Below are 20,899 nucleotides of genomic sequence, written 5' to 3'. Positions count from 1 at the left end.
CAAAGCTGTTTGTAGTAGTTTATCTGTTCCTGCAGTAACACTTCTGAGCTGAGCAGAATCTATTAGCCATTTTGTTATATGGTAGGAAAACATGTTGCATACTGTGTGTGGCTTCATTGGAAACACATGGGAATAAAAAGAGTAGGATGGGGGTTGGGATCTAATTTGGATCACATTTAAAGGTGAACCTATCTAGATTTCAGCTTCCGAGCTAGCATGAGAATGAAAATACAACCATTCTTTACACTTCTCTGGATTTTGTGATGCAGTTCTCCAGCATTTACAGAAATGTGCATATTTGGGAAAGCTTGCATGAGAGTCCTTGCAGCAAGTGGACAAAAGGGAAGCAATAAAAATCAAAATAAAATTTTATTACTTATACCTCGCTCATCTGACTGGGTTGCCCCAGCCACTCTGGGCAGCTTCCAACAAAATATAAAATAACACATGATACACCAGACATTAAAAGCTTCCTGATACAGGGCTGCCTTCAGATGTCTTTTAAAAACCACAGAGACTTCCGGGGTGGCGCCATCGGCAATGGCGGACTCCCTTTGAACCGGAGGGACCAGCTCCGCGCGAACGGGTCTTTTCCACTACGGCGAAGCGGGGACCCTTTAAAAAATCACAGGCGGATGAAGCCTGTGACCATGGGACTCGGCGGGCACCTTTAGCGCCCCCCCAACCCGCAAAGGAACCCATAAACGGGCTCCGAAGCAAAGAGGGGGAAGTGGCGCGGTGCTGTGAGTCTACTGCTTTTTCCGTGGAGCGAAGCCGCATAGCCGTTGCCGGAGAGCGCTGCCTTTTTCCTGGGACAATTTGGCATCTAAAGAATCACCCGTGAGTACTTAAAACTCGAACAATTGGACTTTAAATAAGGATTGGCCAGTAGAGAGGAATTGGACTTAAAATTTATTTCAATTTGGTACTGAAACGGGAAGGTCTAAACAGGAAGTCAGCCTTCCGTTTCTTTGTAGTCAGAATAAAGCAAAGACAACGTAACTAGAGCATAGAAATTCACTTTTAAAGGATTGGCTTTCATCATTTAAAATCGTGGACCCCCCCTTCGGTAGCAGGAGAAGAAGGGGGACCTCTTTTTGGATTGTTTAAACCTGCAGAAGTGAGTTTAAATTAAAGTAACTTTCCACCGTCCTGATCCTGGAGCGGAGTGTCAGGACCGACGTTTGAAGCTCATTGACTAGAGACAAATGTTTTTGACAGATAGCTAAAAGAAAAGTAACATAGTGACTCCATTGTTTCCTTTCGCATTTCAAAGGAACAAATATTGACTGAATATTTTAAAAAAAGAAACTTTGTTGCTATTGTTCTTAAAAGAAAAAATAAACAAGTTGTCCCCCTAGAGGGACACTGTGAAATTGTAACCAACTTCAGGAGCTTGCAGCTGTTACAGATTACAATCGTGGGAAAGGACTTGTGACCTTGCAGGACAATGTTTTCAGAAGCTCTGTTGGGTGCTTTCTGTAAAATAAATGCCCTATTGGATCAGCTAAGCCAGAAGACGGACTTGATGACTAATGCGACCAGAAATTTTGAACAGGCAGTAGGAAACTACATGGAGCCTACCCAGGAACTAAAACAGGAGTGTGCTAGGACAGCACAGATGAGAGAAGAGGATACTGCTGAATCCTGGGTGCCAGAAATGGAGGGAGCTGCGGCCCTGCAGGATCATGAGCCTCTGGATTTGATAAATGAATTTGGGAAAAACCAGATTTGGAAAGATAAAGTTCGGTTTGGTTTGGAAATGGGGGGTTGGAATGACCCTCCCATGCCGGGATGTTTGGACTTTCTGAGTCTGGTAATGGGCCGTCAGATGTTTGGAGCTGTGGGGGCTTTTAATTTTGGAGGGAATCTGAAACAGGTGTTTAAATATCACATGGAGTTTAGTCTGGACTATGGAAATTGGGCTGATCTGTTGAAAAGGGTCAAAATTATTACTAAGCTGGAGTTCCTACGAGTGAAAGGAAAATGTGAAGAAGAGCTGCGGAAGGGACATGGAAGAGACTTGAGGGCCTCGGATATAAGGACACCAGGTTAATGCGCTAGATAAATGGGACAAAAAGGACTGACAAAATCCAGAACCAGGAGGAAGGGATGCTGGATGAAGATTGGATTGTCTTACTTTTCTTTTTTTTATCATTAGGACTGTTTTAAAATAATTGATGAATGTTAGGAAAATGTTGAAATGGAACTACTTGGTTCTAGTAAAAATGTTTAAAGAATTAGGTTAATGATATGGTTATGAGAAGCTGGTAAAAATAAGATTTAAGTTTTAAGTTTTAAGGTTTGCTATAAGACAAGATGAAAATAGATTAAGATAATGTAAGGACAAAATAATATGAACTATGGAAAGGATTTGCTGTGATAATTATTAACCAGGATACAAGAAAGGGAAGGAGGAGAAGGTCAAAGAAAGAAGGTAATGATAGTTAGAAATTTGAGAATGATGGATGTATATTTTTTTCTATTTTTCTGTTTTGTCAGTTTTTCTGTTTTTCCTTTTTTATAATTTTAAAAAACAATCTTCAGTAAATATTATTTAAAAAAATAAAACAAAACCACATAGCTGTTTACTTGTTTGACATCTGATGGGAGGGGGTTCTATAGGCCTGGTGCCACTGCTGAGAAGGCCCTCTGCCTGGCTCCCTGTAACTTCACTTCTCGCAATGAGAGAACCACCAGTTAGTAGTTACTGAAGGATTTTTTTAAAATGGTGGTGTAGGAGTCTGCCCAACTGGTGGGATATGTCACATATTGATTTGTTTTAGATGTACACCTAATGGTTGCTGTTGTTTTTTAAGTATACGTAACGATGTAGACTAGGACGCGAGTGGTGCTGTGGGTTAAACAAGAGCCTAGGACTTGCCAATCAGAAGGTCAGTGGTTCGAATCCCTGCGACGGGGTGAGCTCCTGTTGCTCGGTCCCTGCTCCTGACAACCTAGCAGTTTGAAAGCACGTCAAAGTGCAAGTAGATAAATAGGTACTGCTCTGGCGGGAAGGTAAACGGCGTTTCCGTGCGCTGCTCTGGTTCGCCAGAAGCGGCTTAGTCCTGCTGGCCACATGACCTGGAAGCTGTATGACGGCTCCCTCGGCCAGTAAAGTGAGATGAGTGCCGCAACCCCAGAGTTGGCCATGACTGGACCTAATGGTCAGGGGTCCCTTTACCCTTTACCTTTAAGGATGTAGACTAGAGATTGGATGTGGCAAAGCAGGTGCTTTTACGTATATCATAAAAAGGCACACTTTTTCCGAGAGCTTGGATTGGCTGTCGCTCTTCACAAAGTGAGATTCAGTAGCAAACCTGGGCTAGATACTGCATAATGGATGAAAAAGGCCTGTGTCTCTATCTTTTTCCTGCTGTTTGTTATGTTAATGCAAATACAACAGCCACAGCTCACAGCTGCCGCAGAAACACTGCAGAACAGCGAGGACCCTGTTAAGAGCAATGATCAAGGAACAGAGGCATGATGATAATAAGGGTTCTCATTGATAGACCACAATGCTATTCCCTTTGCTTCAGCAGAAGTCATGGCAGGGAGTTTCCATGCTGCCTCATCACACAAAAACTTCCCAGATGTCGTCACCCTTCTTACTAAGGGTTTGGCTTAAAGCAGGTCTTGTGCTATTCACAGTGCTTACACAAACACATTTTCCCTCCACCAATCATATCTTCTTGAGAATGCACCATGCTCGTGAAACCTTAATCATGTGGGCAGTAGAATATCAGCCCCATTTCCCTCTCCGGAACAAATCGTCTCCAGAAAATGTTAAATCCCCTCTGCCTCCACTTAATTACAGCCTAAAATTACATTTTATTTTCTCTCAGGTTCTCATTTTCCTAATCTTAAATTCCGTTCTCTGCATTTCAACATCAGTTTGCAATGTTAAGAAAATAAAACGCACATAACACCCCATTAACACCCTTTCATAAGTGTGTTAATGAGAGTTCATCCTATTATACACATGCTCATATGTGATTTTTACTTAAAATACACATTTTTGCAATGCACCTCCTCCTAATATATCATATTTGTGCATGTTGTTTTCACTGGTTTGTACATTTTAATTCACACTGGACAGGATAGCTGTGTTTCAATTTGTGTGTTGTCTGGGGGAAACCAAATTACCGTATTTTTCACTCTTTAAGACACACCAGACCTTAAGACGCACCTAGTTTTTGGAGGAGGAAAACAAGAAAAAAATATTCTGAATCCCAGAAGCCAGAACAGGAAGAGGGAGCGCTGCTCAGCGAAAGCAGTGATCCCTCTTGCTATTCTGGCTTCTGGGATAGCTGAGCAGCCTGCATTCGCTCCATAAGACGCACACACATTTCCCCTTACTTTTTAGGAGGGAAAAAGTGAGTCTTAGAGAGCAAAAAATACAGTAAATAGATTTGCCTTTGAATGTGAACGGAATCTACCCTATCCCTATATTGGACTGAAACTGACACAGCAAGCATTCCTCTATGCTTATTTCTGACTGTCCTGAGTTCTTCCCTTGAGAACTTTGTCTCAATTATTTGTTTTCTTCCTGTGTAACCTCTCCCACCTTAAAATTTTTGGACCACAAACTCATTGAGGTTGAGACTTGGGCCTCCACAACTATTTTTTCCATAAGCAATTTAATGCAGATGTAATTGTTAAATTGTCTAAGGCTGCAATCCTAACCCTACTTACTTGGGAATAAGCCCCATTGAATTCAATAGAACTTGCTTCTGAACAGACATGGTTAGGACTGTGCTAATATACTTGCTGGGATGCCGGTGGAGCTGTGGGTTAAACCACAGAGCCTAGGACTTGCCGATCAGAAGGCCAGCAGTTCGAATCCCGTGACAGGGTGAACTCCCATTGCTCGGTCCCTGCTCCGGCCAACCTAGCAGTTCGAAAGCACGTCAAAGTGCAAGTAGATAAATAGGTACTGCTCCGGTGGGAAGGTAAATGACATTTCTGTGCGCTGCTCTGGTTTGCCAGAAGTGGCTTAGTCATGCTGGCCACATGACCTGGAAGCTGTACACCACCTCCCTCAGCCAATAAAGCAAGATGAGTGCCGCAACCCCAGAGTCGGCCACAACTGGACCTAATGGTCTGGGGTCCCTTTACCTTTAATATACTTGCAATGAAATCCTAACCAAGTGCTATTAAATAGCAAGTGCTATTAAATTCAGTGTGACTGACTTCCAATAAGTGGGGTTAGGAATGCAGCCTTAATCTGTTAAGACACAGGTCAATGCCATAACAAAGCATCAACCTTCATTTAAATATGAATGCTACTCTTTATAGATACTCTGCAGTCCATACACCAATAAATGAGGTACAACACTTCATATAGGTACTTGTTTTCATGACATACAGAAACAGTAGTGGTAAGACTTCATTTTAAGCTTCTTAGAGCAAAATGAAAGACACCCAATTGAATGTCAGCCTGCAGGAGCTACTAAGGATGCCATACAAAATCTACATAAATAAATGTGCATTTATTCAGATAATTGCAAACGGAGTTGGAACAGAGCATATGACCAGATTCATCGTAATGGAAAAGGAATCAGAAAATTGTCTTCTGAAGTTTACCTAGGAAATATTCATAGCAGGGATTACATTTTCAGCTGGGGTGTTTGGGATATGTCTTCCAAAATGCTGACAGCTATAAGGCTTGGAAATTAACTTCCTGGTCATAGATTTTGACATAATTGTAATGTCTGCAAGAGACCAAGGTAAACAAAACAAAACAAAAATGCTGTTCTCCCCATACATTTAGTGGGAGTGGGGGCTGATGCCAAGGTAGTAAGAGAATGTGGTGGACCAGTTATTTCCTCATGCATAATTCTGAATTTCTTGCTCTAATGAGCCCTTCTGCATTTCCATGGCAATTGTCACTCACCTAGGTGAAAATGACTTGGTTGAGGGAAAACTGTTGCTAAGCCTCAAAAATTAAATGAGACCTGGAAATGCTTCACTACACAGCCCCAGTCTGACATATCCCACCTTATCTCTGTTGGTTGGTTGGTTGGTTATGCAGGCTTGGAAAGGAGTCTGTAAGGTCAGGGGTTTCAGACAGGGTAGCCAGAGGAAATAATGGACTGTCTTCCTGAGAGGAACTCAGGATCCCCTTAGGGAATCAGATTGTAACCTTGCTTCACACCTCGTGACATTTTTAAAGCATCAGTCATACCACCATTTAAACCTACTCTGACCCTCAGATCTGTGTTGCTGTATCATAGAATCATATTACCACAGAACTGTAGAGTTCAAAGGGACCTCTGGTCCAACCACTGCAAGGTAGGAATCCCAGCTAAAGCATCCATGACAGATGACCATCCAACCTCTGCTTAAAAACCTCCCAGAAAGGAAAGCTCTTACATCAGTAGCAGAAGTCTACAGTTGACGTTGGCAAGTTGAAATTTCTCTGTTTCAGTTAATAGATACAGTACAGGTAGGTAGCCATGTTGGTCTGCCATGATCAGAACAAAATAAAAAAAATCCTTCCAGTAGCACCTTAGAGTAGGGTTACCAGACGTCCCCATTTCCCAGTGACAGTCCCTGGATTTGCGAATAAGTCCCTGGACAAATTCCATCCCTGGAATGTCCCCGGATTTCATCTAATGTCCCCGGGAAATGCAACAGTGGCAGTCTCAGCAGCCCTGAGCAGTTGGCTCTGGCTGGCTTCAGAAGCTGCTCGGATGTCCCCATATGGTGGTGTTGCAGGGGCTTTAAGATGCAGCTTCTGGGCTGCCTCTACCTTCCCTGACCCCAGCAACTAAGCTGTGAAGGGAGGCTTCATGCTGCCTATCAGAGCAGCCTCCCAACTCCTACTTGTGTGCAAGCAGGAGTGGGGCGGGGATCTCTCCCTTCCCAGTTGAGGAATCCCCGCCCCCCCCCCCCCGCTTGCATGCAAGTAGGAATGGGATTGGGGCTGCTCCCATGGCCTCACCGCCGCCGCTCTCAGCCCTCCTTCTCCACCTTCCATGCCTGACCCACTGCACACTGCTTCCCCACCACCACCACCAAGGAACCAACAACTCAGGGGCTGCCCAGGCTCATGGAGAAAGGAGATAGAAGCCTCGGAGGAAGGGGAAATGTGGCGGTTGAGGTCAAGGCAGCTGCCTCCCCTCTTCCATCACTGCAGCATCAACATCCCGAATGTGTAGTAATTAATTAATTAAAGCGTCCCCGGATTCATTGAAAAAAAAATCTGGTAGCCTTACCTTAGAGACCAACTAAGTTTGTTATTGGTATGAGCTTTCGTGTGTGTGCACACTTCTTCAGATATCAATTAATAGAGTCGAACGCAGCAGAAAGATCAACGAAGGCTACATAAAGATTATTCTTAGCGTTCTTGGCATTTTTTCTTATGGTATGTTTCAGAGTAAAATATTGATCAATGGTACCCCATTGGTTCTTTGTGAAGGTTATAAAACACAGTTGCCCACGTACGGATGTCAGAGGGAACTGTGGTTAATTTTAAAGCAGATTTGGCGCCAGCTCCCTGGGGCCCTGGGTGCCCGGGCACCCACAAAATTCCACATGAAGGGGCTGGGTACCCACAAATTTTGACACCAGGGCCATGCATGCAGCATGGCACCCATGGGCCCGGGGAACCAATGGTTGCAGGCCCAAACTGGGACTCCAAGTGGGCACTTACTTTCACCACACTGGTACACTTCTCTGGATTTCCACTTGCACACTGGAGCTTTCTTCCTCCTCCCCCTGTGCCCCCCAACACTTTGTAGCAGATTTGGGGTGGGGGCAAATGGAGAGAGAAGAGAGTGGAACATTGAGAACCTCGCACTAACAGAATGAGTTGCTTGGATACCGCCTCACCTTCCATACATGTGGTCTTGTGTCTTCATTCTGGGGGAGGGGAGACCTCGTTCCTCCTTAGCTATCTATAGACTTGAAAATCACTTTAGTCTGCCTTTGTATACAGTGGTACCTCAGGTTAAGTACTTAATTCGTTCCGGAGGTCCATTCTTAACCTGAAACTGTTCTTAACCTGAAGCACCACTTTAGCTAATGGGGCCTCCTGCTGCTGCCGCGCCGCCGGAGCACGATTTCTGTTCTCATCCTGAAGCAAAGTTCTTAACCTGAAGAACTATTTCTGGGTTAGCGGAGTCTGTAACCTGAAGCGTCTGTAACCTGAAGCATATGTAACCTGAGGTACCACTGTATTCTTATTCTTATTTGTGAGCTTCATTCCAGGTTCAATTTGCAACTTTACGCATTTTTTTTATTTCACTTTTGTGATCATGGTCTTCCAAAACCGTCTTCTTTCATCCTAGTTCAGTTGCATGCCAGTCAGCAGTTATAGAAAATGCATCGTGTATGTGTGTTTGTATTCTTCCAGGCTATTTGGCCATACATCACATGGGGAAGCTAATAATAGTTCTTCACCATTATGTTTGCATGTAAAATTGGCTTCAAGTCAATAAAACTGACTGGAAAGCTGGACTTTGAAGATTTACTGAGGAGCGGTGACCATGACCTCTTATTAGTCAATTTTATGAGGAATGTTCGATTTGGAGATGCTGAAATCCTAAGACAAAGAAGCCAAAGAAAGCTGCAAAAGTAAAACAAAAAAAACAATTAATAGCAGCAATGTCTTCTTTTGCATGTGACTTTCATCTGATCTAAATGCTTAAAGCAAAAGAGATCTGATGTATTGAAACCGTTCACAAGAAAGATGCATGCTGCATACTAGACTGTGAAACAGAAATGCAACTGAAAAAGATTGTGCTTTGTTTTGAATGATTTCTCCCCATTTACACAATTCGTACATATGGCAGATTCTATTATCTGTATTTATGGTATTCACTCCAAAACCCATTTGGAAGGTTAGATAGTTCTTGTTTTGAGCTGCTTGCGTCAACAATTTAGGTACAATCTAGTCAAAGTTAAATAGAGTAGGGAAGATAGCTTGGTGGTTAAGAATGTAGCTTGCATGCAGCAGATCCCAGATTCAATAGCATGTACAGTTAATTGGATCTCAAGTAGCCTCTGCAAGAGGCAATCCACAGCTGCTGTTGAAGGAGACAATACTAGCTAGATGGACTAATTGTATGGCTCTGTATAAGGGAATTTTATATGTTTAGACTCTAAAACAGGGCTAGCCAGCAGGGAACTACAACTCCCAAGATCATTAGCCATGCTGAATGGGGCTGATGGCAGTGATGGAGGAAAACATCTCGAGAGCCCCATTTTGGCTTACCCTTGCATTAAAATTCTTATTTTCACATTCCATTGACATTAGTAGGAGGGAGGTTTCTCATTGATGTGCCAGTGTTTGATTCCCTACTTCAACAATTTCTCTAGGCCTCTAACAAAAACCAGCAAAAGCAGTCACATGCTAATGATTTCAAGGTTGCCAAGAACAGTATATTTTAGCCATCAAATGCCTGGGGAAACAGAAATGTTCTTAAGTTCCTACTGCAAGTAAATAATGAGGGAGACAGATGCACCTCACCAGACATCTTAGGTGCCGGAACGCAAACTTGCTCAGGATCACAGGATTCCTTAAGGAAGAACTTCACAAGGAATCTCCATTGTAAGGAAACTTCACGTCTCCAATTCGTTGAGGAGACAGTAGTCAAGCAAAGTTGTGTTTCTGTGTTTTTCTGGCTGGTGGATTCATCATTATTCCTTTCTTTAGGCTTTTCTGTGCCATCCACACCCAATCGACTGTGTCCCCTGGGCAGTTCACAATTTAAAATCAATAAAATACAAATACAATCAACAGGACTAGAACAATCAATGTATAAAAGCAGCACCAGCAGAAAATAATAAGCAGCATAAAACCAGAATCAAAATCTCTCTCACACACAATTTCATAGTACAGTGATACCTCGGGTTACATACGCTTCAGGTTACATACGCTTCAGGTTACATACGCTTCAGGTTACAGACTCCGCTAACCCAGAAATATTACCTCAGGTTAAGAACTTTGCTTTAGGATGAGAACAGAAATCATGCTCCAGCGGCACAGCGGCAGCAGGAGGCCCCATTAGCTAAAGTGGTGCTTCAGGTTAAGAACAGTTTCAGGTTAAGTACAGACCTCCGGAATAAATTAAGTACTTAACCTGAGGTACCACTGTATTTATTTTACACTAAGTTAAAGTTCAAATAATGGAAAATGTATCTTGGAAACACTCTTTGTAACGAAAGGCTGATTGTGTTGCAAGATCTTTGATACGGATGCTTTGAGTGAATCCATTGCTAGAATCCATTGCTCTTGCAGCAGTGTGTGGTAGTAAAATCTTTGTAACTCAGTAGGCCGAGCTATTAAAAAGTCAGTCAATGTGTTTCCACATTTAACAACCCATGGGAGCTGACTTCCCAGTGCTACACAGCTGCGTTATCATTATGCTTTCCCAACAATGAATTATCACATTCTTGGCTGCTGTCCAAAGGTGAACCCTCCATGGCACTAAGTTGTGGTATGGGCTTTCCAGTTCCTTCTTTTAAGGTAGGAGGGAAAGCAGCTCATTTCTGGAGGAAACAAACAGAAGCGGGTGAGTGTGTTCAGATCATTTCTTCAAGATAATAAGCAGATAACTATATATGCAACAAAACAGGAGTCCTGTCACCATTCACATACAACCCTGGCGAATGAACCTTCTCAGAAGCTGCAGAATTTTCAAGTGACAAGTACCACACAATGGCTTTAAGTGCTCGTTTCAAGGAGTCTTCACAGATTTTAAAAAAAGACAACTGTGTGCTATAGTGAGTAGACTCTTAGGGTTGGACTAGGAAGACCAAGGTTCAAATCGCTCCTAGAACTTGCTGCTTCAAGCAAACCATGGTTTCTCAACCTGACCTACCTCACATTTTGTGAACACAAATCATATAACTCCCACGTGCATTGCCCTGAGCATATAAACTGGCCTTTCCCACCAGTTGTGCCATTTGGCTGGCATTGTTCAGCATAATACTCTGTAAACTGCCATTCATAAAAAAAGAATTCAAGGGGACTTATTCCAGGGTGAGTGTGTCAAAGATGACAGTGTCACTGAATGTGTCTTCTACTCCCCACAAATCAAAATATATAAAAAAATTGTCCAGTAGCACCTTAGAGACCAACTAAGTGTGCATGCACATGAAAGCTTATACCAAGAACAAACTTAGTTGGTCTCTAAGGTGCTACTGGACATTTAAAAATTTTTTTATATATATTTCGACTGTGTCAGACCAACACGGCTACCTACCTGAATCTCATAGAATCATAGAATCATAGAGTTGGAAGAGACCACAAGGGCCATCGAGTCCAACCCCCTGCCAAGCAGGAAACACCATCAGAGCACTCCTGACATATGGTTGTCAAGCCTCTGCTTAAAGACCTCCAAAGAAGGAGACTCCACCACACTCCTTGGCAGCAAATTCCACTGTCGAACAGCTCTTACTGTCAGGAAGTTCTTCCTAATGTTTAGGTGGAATCTTCTTTCCTGCAGTTTGGATCCATTGCTCCGTGTCCGCTTCTCTGGAGCAGCAGAAAACAACCTTTCTCCCTCCTCTATGTGACATCCTTTTATATATTTGAACATGGCTATCATATCACCCCTTAACCTCCTCTTCTCCAGGCTAAACATGCCTAGCTCCCTTAGCCGTTCCTCATAAGGCATCGTTTCCAGGCCTTTGACCATTTTGGTTGCCCCCCTCTGGACACGTTCCAGTTTGTCAGTGTCCTTCTTGAACTGTGGTGCCCAGAACTGGACACAGTACTCCAGGTGAGGTCTGACCAGAGCAGAATACAGTGGCACTATTACTTCCCTTGATCTAGATGCTATACTCCTATTGATGCAGCCCACAAATCAGTTCTGCAGTCAAAACAGGAAAGTGAAAATAAGGTGGCTGGCACATGGAGACACCTGAGAGTTAGTCCACCCATACGTAATGGTGATAATTTTGTTCCTGGTGTAATTGCCTCATAGCAAATATCACACATAACTGATGAGCAAAGAGCGTTCCATCACATTCGCTGGACACAGTTCACTCTGCAAAGAAGATCTTGCAAGTCATGTTGCAGAAATTTAGGCGTGTGCCACAGTACATATCGCTGCATACCAGGCGAAAGAATTAATAGAAATATGCATTTCCAAACTGAAATAATCCTTACTTTCCATGTGTTTCTTTCTTCTTCTTTTGGTCTCATCAGTCTATCAGTTCTCTCTCTGGCTCTATAGGCCTCAGCTTGTCTTGACAAATGAATGCATTGCTTTGGGCACAAGTACAGACGCTTATCAACAACTGTCTCGCACAGATATGTTCAAAGACGTGGCATGAAGTTCCTCTGTACATTTTTCTTCTTTGGCCCAGAAATCCTTCTGACTAGCCTTCCTTGAACAAATTCATTTCCTGTTAAATGGTGAAGCGAGGAAATAATCACACTGATATGCTGAAGAAGGTGGTTGGGGCTTCTGCACAAAAGCCTTTCTGTTTGTGCATTCTTAGGCCATGACAGATCAACTAATATTCCTCATATGACCACTCCCATAAGGATTTATTGAGTGCTGGAATAACAGAGGAGGAATTGTCTTGGGTTTGGGTATATAAAAAAGCAAAAAAAAAAAAGAAGGGAGGGGGAGTTTTTTCTCAAATGTTTTGCAGGAAATTTGCCTGAAAGTTTTTAATTTTATAATATATCAAATTTAACTCTTTTTGTAAAAAACCCCAAGTCTTTCAGGAATTCATTTGGAGACAAAAGGGGGGGGGAGGAGTGGAGAAGACATACAAAGATGTTTATTGCCACAGTATAGGAAACAGAAGAGGCATCAGACCTGAATTTTTAATTACTAATTTCTGAAGTCACTCTTCTCTGAATTTCCCTGAAGACGGGCTGCCAGTCACTGTCTCTCACCCTAACTTACCTCACAGAGTTGTTGTGGGGGTTAAATGAGGAGGTGTGGAACCTTGCATGGCCTCCTTGGAGGGATAAAAGTGCAACATATAAAATAAAACATAGTTTGGGGGTTGGTGATGGGAACATAATGGAGGGAGAGGTGTCGTATAACATTCCTTCACTTTCTGTCCCTCATGTGATTGAAATCTCACAAGAAGGGGGAACCCCTGGGCCACGTTCACACCAGACATTTAAAGCCCTAGGTACCAGTCCTGGCTTCCCTTAAAGAAGTCTGGGGGCTGTAATTTGCTATAGGTGTTAAGAGTTGCTAGCTATAATAATAATAATAATAATAATAATAATAATAATAATAATAATAATTTTTATTGATATCCCGCCCTCCCCAGCCGAAGCCGGGCTCAGGGCGGCTAACAACAATAAAACAGTACAAAAGTACAACACAAACAACACTCTAAAATCATTCATTATAAAATTAATTAAATTCAAACCACTGGCCACCATTGGGGCCAGAGCTCCACGAAGATTGCCGAGGGAGGGAGTCAGGCTGTGCCCTGGCCAAAGGCCTGGCGGAACAGCTCTGTCTTGCAGGCCCTGCGGAAAGATGTCAAGTCCCGCAGGGCCCTAGTCTCTAGTGACAGAGCGTTCCACCAGGTCGGAGCCACAGCCGAAAAAGCCCTGGCTCTGGTTGAGGCCAGCCTAACTTCTCTGTGGCCTGGGACCTTCAATATGTTTTTATTTGAAGACCGTAAGTTTCTCTGTGGGGCATACCAGGAGAGGCGGTCCCGTAGGTATGAGGGTCCTAGGCCGTATAGGGCTTTAAAGGTTCCTGGAGCTCCCTGTGAAGAGAGATTGATGGTGAAGCCACTCTAAGAATTGGAGCTCCAGAAGGTCTTCTAACAACTCTCGGGCACTCTTAACAAACAACAGCTCCCAGAATTCTCTGAAGGAAGATATGTCCTTTTAAAGTGGTCTGGTATTGCTTTAAATGTCTGGTGTGAATGTGGCCCTAGTTAGAGCAAGGGTTAGTCTCATAGTAGTTTCCCACAGCCAGACTGTGGCACTAAATATGGAGCCCAGATCAATTTGTTTAGCTGGTGGAAGGCAAAAGCAACTACCTGTACATTGTGCTGATCACAACAAGCCTTTGTTTATAGATTTTGATTTGATTTATTAAACTTTAAACTTTTAAAGGGGTGTCAAAGTGATGTGCAGTAGTTATAATACAATAAAACAGCATACAAACATATCAAAACAATACACAATATCTGTACAGTAATCATTATTAACATACTCACACTGGGGACTCACTCTGTATGTCTCCTGGCACAGGGTGACAAAGGTGGTCTCAGTACACCCCAATTGAAATGGATCTGGAAAACCCCAAAATGCCTCAGTTGGTCAGCAACCACCCACTCATAAACCTCACCAAGGAAGGAGATCTTTGTACTTGGTCCAATAATTAGTCAGATTTTCCAGGTCGAAGGAGGGTTTCTGGGTAAAGAGATACCTAGATCTCATTAGTCTGATGAATGTGGAAGTAACTTGGTGCAGTGCTTGGGTGACTTCAAAGAAGATGCTGAAAGCATGATTCAAGTGTCCTGATGTGCCACAGTGATGTCACAGCAGCCCATAGCGTGTGTGCTTAGAAGTTCCTCACCCCAGGGGAGGAAGGCCTGCAGGAGGCAAAGCCAGATGCAATTGTTTTTCTAATGCTCAATAATGGCCAATAACCGACAGTGGCAAACGGCACACCGTAGAACAAGGAAAACAAACGTGCTCATGGTGTCCTGAAAATTCTGTAACCACATTGCTGGGGTTATCATTCAGAATGAAAACGGCAGTTTCCCACATCAGATACAGTGTCAAACCACATCAACCAGCTCAAAAACTAAGATTGCAAAGGGGCAAAAACGTTTTTATAATTTCTTTGCATTGCTCTTTCAATTACCCTTCCACTTTAATGCACTACTAGATTCTGAATGAAAGAAGAAAACCTCATGTGTTTGCAGAATTGAGTCATATGGCTATAAATCATCTCTCTGGTGGAGTCAGGCAGTTGAAATAAAGGGAGAGAGCTGAAAGGGAACACCCACTGTGATATGAAGCACAGCATAAGCTAGGTAAACACACGTGGGTACTTTTTATTTTCTCCTGGACTATGGAACCTTAGGGACGCAGGTGGCGATGTGGGTTAAACCACAGAGCCTCGGGCTTGCCGATCAGAAGGTCGGCAGTTTGAATCCCCGCAACGGGCTGAGCTCCTGTTGCTCGGTCCCTGCTCCTGCCAGCCTAGCAGTTTGAAAGCACATCAAAGTGCAAGTAGATAAATAGGTACCACTCTGGCGGGAAGGTAAACGGCGTTTCTGTGCACTGCTCTGCTTCGCCAGAAACGACTTAGTCATGCTGGCCACATGACCCGGAAGCTGTACGCCGGCTCCCTCGGCTAATAAAGCGAGATGAGTGCCACAACCCCAGAGTCGGTCACGACTGGACCTAATGGTCAGGGGTCCCTTTACCTTTTTATGGAACCCTAATTTCCACTTTTACATGGAAATGCTGAGTGTTTCAATGCTTGAATATAGAAATCCTGGATATAGTTGCGAAAAGAAAAAGGCACGGCCGAAAATAATGATGTAAAGCAAATCCCATCAATGATTTGTAAGCTACTGAGGTTGTGATCTTTTACGTTAGCGAATTATCCCAGGATGCGAAAACCAGTCTGTTGCCAAGTTGTGCTTTCCTTTTTTGCTGCTCCCTTTAATTTCCAAGAAAGGAGGCAGAAGTTCCCTTTGCAGAATCGTAAACTGTGGTCTCTAACGGCACTATGAGCAGCGGTCACTTCTCACCTCTTGCAGCCCGCATTCCTGACGTCCCAACAGTGGCATGCAAAGTGCAAGAACAGCAGTCTGTATCAGTGACTCACAGCAAGACAGGAACTCTCAGCAGATCCACCCTTCCTTCCTGTACTCTATCAGCTGAATCGCCAGAAAAACCACAGGCAAAGGCGAGAGCAAAGAAAACCGGGGGGGGGGGGGGGGGAGCAAAGCATCACTCAGGAACGTTTAGAAATGCAGGACTCTTACTACTACATTGCAAACACACACACACTTAGGACAAATGACTTTTAGGTCCCTTGACTGCCCCTTTTCCATGAAGGCCTGCTATTTCTAGAAAATCTCACATAACTGAATCAGTTGCAGAGCTTTTTATTCCCAGCAGGGAAAGTTATTTAACCAACTTCTACAGTCTTGTTGAGGAAGACTGGCTTTCTTGTTTTTAAAGAAATTAACAATGAAAAAGGTGACTGGGCTGACTTAAATTTTTGAATTTCCCTTTCCCCCTCATTGTATGGAATCGATAATTTTGTTTTACATTTTCTAAAGGTGAAAATGGCCATCTCATGAGAAGAGAAGACTCCCTGGAAAAGACCCTGATGCTGGGAAAGATGGAGGGCACAAGGAGAAGGGGACGACAGGATGAGATGGTTGGACAGTGTTCTCGAAGCTACCAGCATGAGTTTGACCAAACTGCGGGAGGCAGTGGAGGACAGGAGTGCCTGGCGTGCTCTGGTCCATGGGGTAACAAAGAGTCGGACACGACTAAATGACTAAACAACAACAAAGGTGAAGATCCTGAGACTATAAGAAGATTCCTGTTGGATCAGGCCAATGGCCCATCTAGTCCAACATCCTCCTCTCACAGTAGCCAACCAGATGCATGTAGGGAAACTACAAGCAGGATCCAAGCACAAGACTACTTTCCCCTCCTGCGGTTTCCAGCAAATCATGTTACAGTGAGACCTGGCAAGCTAACCCTGTGTTGTGGGTGGGTACGTTTGGATAGCCACAACACCCGATTGGTAGGTCCCTTGATGCAGGGTTCAATCAGGCCAATGGGACGCAGGCTAAAAGAATCAAGAGACCTATATATACTTATGCATGTGACCCAGAGCTTCCTCTTTTGGTGCATGCATCAGAACACCCGCCCCCCTCTCCCTATATTTAGGACTTGCGTGCTTGACCTTGCTATGCCGTTGTGTGTCGTCTGTCGTTGAGAAAGGGGCACGGCAGGAATTTCCCCACTTGGCTGATTGGCTGTTGCCATTTAGGTTTTGCCTGCTGCGTAGCAAATTGTCACAACTTGTAAGGTTGCGGATAAGCTCTGGTTCAGGCGACAGGGATGGGAGAACACTCTCGCCATCCCTATGTGAAGGGTATTCCGTTAAAGGAATCCAGTTACTCGATGGTTTGGTCCACCCCTGTGAGGGGGTTGTGCCCGTGCCTGAGTCCAGGGGAGCATTTGGGTGGCAGAGATTCCTGTTCCCGGTTTTCCGCTTATCCAGGTGTTCACTCTAGGCTGACCTATGCTGGTGCCCTGGGTCAGCGCTACCTGCAATGGTGCAGGGAGCTAGTCGAACCAGAGCCTATGCAACCACTCACTTGCTGTAATCAATAAAGTTGTGGCCTAAATTCTGCCCAAAACCAAACCAAAATTTGAGTCTTGTCTGAATTTATTTAAGGGGGAGGTTTAAAGGTCGAAACATGCAACTGGTATTCAGAAGCATACTGTCTCTGACTCTACAGTAGAGGCAGAGCATAGCAATCAAGGCTAGTAACCATTGATAGCATTATCCTCCAATCCTCTTTTAAAGTTGGTGGTCAGCATTGCATTCTGGGGAAACAAGTTCCACAGAATGAAGAATTCCTTTTATGTGTCCTCGACCTCCCAGCATTCAGCTTCATTAGACATCCATGTGTTCTCCCCCCCCCCCCGCCCAATAATCTTTATTAGTTTTCTGGTTACACACTCCACATACACATAATATGTTGCATTTTACATTTATACTTGCTCCTAAGCGCTGACTTCCCTCCTTGCTTCTTCCGGTTTTTTTATATCACATATAATTTTAATGCATTATTTTCATCCATTTTGTATATTGTTATTCATTTTCCATATTTGTCCATAGTATATCCACAAACATATAAATCCTCCTGTTTATACAATTCTTGTTGTCTGTCTGTATTCATTTACAACTACTGTTAGTTATATTAATCTCCTTACACATTTTGCTTCTTATTATTTTCATTATCCATCACTTTTCTTAATCTTTCCCGTTTATTGAGGTTTATTGATGTCCACATGTTCTAGTGATACAAGAGATGCCCATGAATACTTTTATTAACTTCTTTCATGGCACCTCTTGCTCAGCTTTCCTCTCAACTAAAAAATCCCAGATGCTGAAACCTTTCCTTATAACGGAGTCACTCCACCACTTCTTCATTTTGCTTGCCCTTTTCTGAGCCTCCTGTGGTTCCTTTTTTCTGAAGGCCTCGGACTTTTAATAAACTTGAAACTGAACTGCAACAGAAAACAATGACAAAGGTACAATTATGACGAAAGCAGAAAGAATGTGCGACTGATCCCACACCACACCAGGAACCGCTGTGGTTTCGCATCTTCTACTTATATCCTTTGAGATGTAAATCTTTTGCAGCTCGAGGGTCACATTCCTATTTGGGCAACCTTTGGGGGAAGGGTGGCAGCACATGCCAGAGTTGGGCGGGGCCAGAGGCAGAAGTGGGTGGAGCAACAGATATAAAATTTACCTCTGTACATCAGGCTAGTTTTTGCACATTCTCACACTTCTCTCTACCCTCAATCCAGGTAAGCAAGAGGCACTTTCAGAGTTCAAGGATGCATCCCATTATTATTATTCTTATTATTATTATTATTAATAATAATACCCTGTCCATCTGGCTGGCCAGTCTGGGCAGCTTCCAACAAAATTTTATAATACAACAAAACATCAGACATTAAAAACTCTCCTAAACAGGGTTGCCTTCAGATGTCTTCTAAAAGTCAAATAGTTGTTTATTTTCTTGACATCTGATGGGAGGGCGTTCCACAGGGCGGGCGCTACTACCGAGAAGGCCCTCTGCCTGGTTCCCTGTAACCTCACTTCTCACAGTGAGGGAACCGCCAGAAGGCCCTCGGAGCTGGATCTCAGTGTCCGGGCTGAACGGTGGGGGTGGAGACGTTCCTTCAGCCACGCTTCAAGCCATGCAAAAGCACATGTGGATGGCTGGGTGTACAAGGGATGAGACGATCTTCCAGATATCCTGATCCCAAGTGTTACACATTATCTCAGTGATCCTTGCAACAGCCCTGTAAAAGTAGGACATACAGAGAAAGTAGGCCACCCAGTAAGTAAGTGACCAAGATGACATTTGAACCAGTGAGTTCCCAGTTCACATTCTTAGCCACTATCCAAACCCCCTGTTATTTACATTATAGACCATTCAATTTTTTAATCTGCTTTGCAGACAGAGAAAATGTAGAACACTCATTTGACCGTCACTTTTAGAGCAAGGAGGGTGCAAACTGGATAGCACTGCATGGGTGTTGCATTGGCAAATGTCAAGGGGTTTGGCCAGTCCAACTGCAGAGGCAGCCGTATGGATTCTCATCCTATTTTGAGGCCTTTCCCATCAACAAAGCCAAATGTTCTTCCGCTTTAAGCCTAAATTCTGCAAGATGCAGTGCCATTGGTTTTCTTATATATAGTTTAATGATTGCCAGTGCAGCAAAATGGCCCAATCTTAGGCATATAAAGCTTGCAATTATCTGAGAGGGCCTTCTGGGGGGTGGCAGGAGAAATCCAAAAGCAACAGAAGTGTGCCATACTTTTATTAGGACAAACCAATAAGAATTAGTCCTAATAAAGCTACTCTGTTACTGTTGTTTTTGTATCCTGTGCAGTTTTGAACACAGCTACCCTCTGTTTCCTGTTTCAGTAAACAGTTCAGTTACTGGGATCCTAGGAAGGTGTTTTTGTTGTTGTTTAGTCGTTTAGTCGTGTCCGACTCTTCGTGACCCCATGGACCAGAGCACGCCAGGCACTTCTGTCTTCTACTACCTCCCGCAGTTTAGTCAAACTCATGCTGGTAGCTTTGAGAACACTGTCCAACCATCTCACATCTCGTCCTCTGTCATCCCCTTCTCCTTGTGCCCTCAATCTTTCCCAACATCAGGGGTTCTTTTTCCAGGGAGTCTTCTCTACTCAAGAGGTGGCCAAAGTATTGGAGCCTCAACTTCACTATCTGTCTTTCCAGTGAGCACTCAGGGCTGATTTCCTTCAGAATGGATAGGTTTGATCTTCTTGCAGTCCATGGGACTCTCAAGAGTCTCCTCCAGCACCATAATTCAAAAGCATCAATTCTTCGGCAATCAGCCTTCTTTATGGTCCAGCTCTCACTTCCATACATCACTACTGGGAAAACCATAGCTAGGAAGGGTACCTAGGTTGGATACCTAGGAAGGTACCCAACACCAAATCAGACCATTGGTGCATCTAGTTCAGTATTGACTATTGTAATTGGTAGAGACTCTCCAAGGCTATTTCCAGGTCTTAAGTGGAGATGCTAGTCAGGAATTTGCTAGTACCCTTCCTTCCTTCCTTCTTTCCTTCCTTCCTTCCTTCCTGTCCACTTTATTTCAGCTCTTCCTTGCAGGGCGACCATTACAGTGAATGGGTTTGAAATGCTTGTTTCCTGAACCAGCATTAATATCTATCTCCTCTGGCTATGTTTTGTGGGAGTATTATGTCTCAACACTACATTTGAGGGCTATGAGATTTTCAATCAAGTCATTAAGTGGAGCTTAGTGCTCTTTAACTGCTGCTAGTGGGAAAGGGGCAACGAGAATTCAGTTTATATAACACGTTAAGAAGGTTTTCAGTTTGACCTTATCAGTTTTGCTTCCCACAATAGGATTGCTTTAAGGTCCCTTATGACAATCAATCATGTGTGGAGGAACTGAGGTTCTTGAGGTCAGCCGGGAATGAGAAAGCAAAATAGAAAACAGCGTATGAGGCTGCCTGTTTCTTGAGTATCTTTGCTACATTATGGCAGGACAGCAAGTTACCTCGTATTCCCACAACAGCTTCATTTGTGTGGACTGATTTCCGGAGGTGAGAGCGGGAGGTTCATTTGAAATTGTTTCCATAAGCATCCTCCACGATCACAATTTAGTTAT

The 20,899-nt window shown here is 43.6% G+C and overlaps 1 long non-coding RNA gene across 1 annotated transcript in view; it reads right to left on the bottom strand.

Moving 5' to 3' along the window:
* Positions 1–10,102: 10,102 nt before the first annotated feature.
* Positions 10,103–20,899, bottom strand: part of LOC128414678 (uncharacterized) — a 30,838-nt gene continuing 20,041 nt past the window's right edge. Inside the window, exons 2-4 of the long non-coding RNA XR_008330706.1 lie at positions 15,712–15,840; positions 12,122–12,360; positions 10,103–10,497 (exon numbers count right to left, since the gene is read on the bottom strand). This is a non-coding gene — a long non-coding RNA (uncharacterized LOC128414678). The remainder of the gene's footprint in view (positions 10,498–12,121; positions 12,361–15,711; positions 15,841–20,899) is intronic.

Source organism: Podarcis raffonei, chromosome 5, assembly GCF_027172205.1.
Source record: "Podarcis raffonei isolate rPodRaf1 chromosome 5, rPodRaf1.pri, whole genome shotgun sequence".
Classification (NCBI taxonomy): domain Eukaryota; kingdom Metazoa; phylum Chordata; class Lepidosauria; order Squamata; family Lacertidae; genus Podarcis; species Podarcis raffonei.
This window is presented reverse-complemented; position numbering and strand designations above follow the sequence as displayed.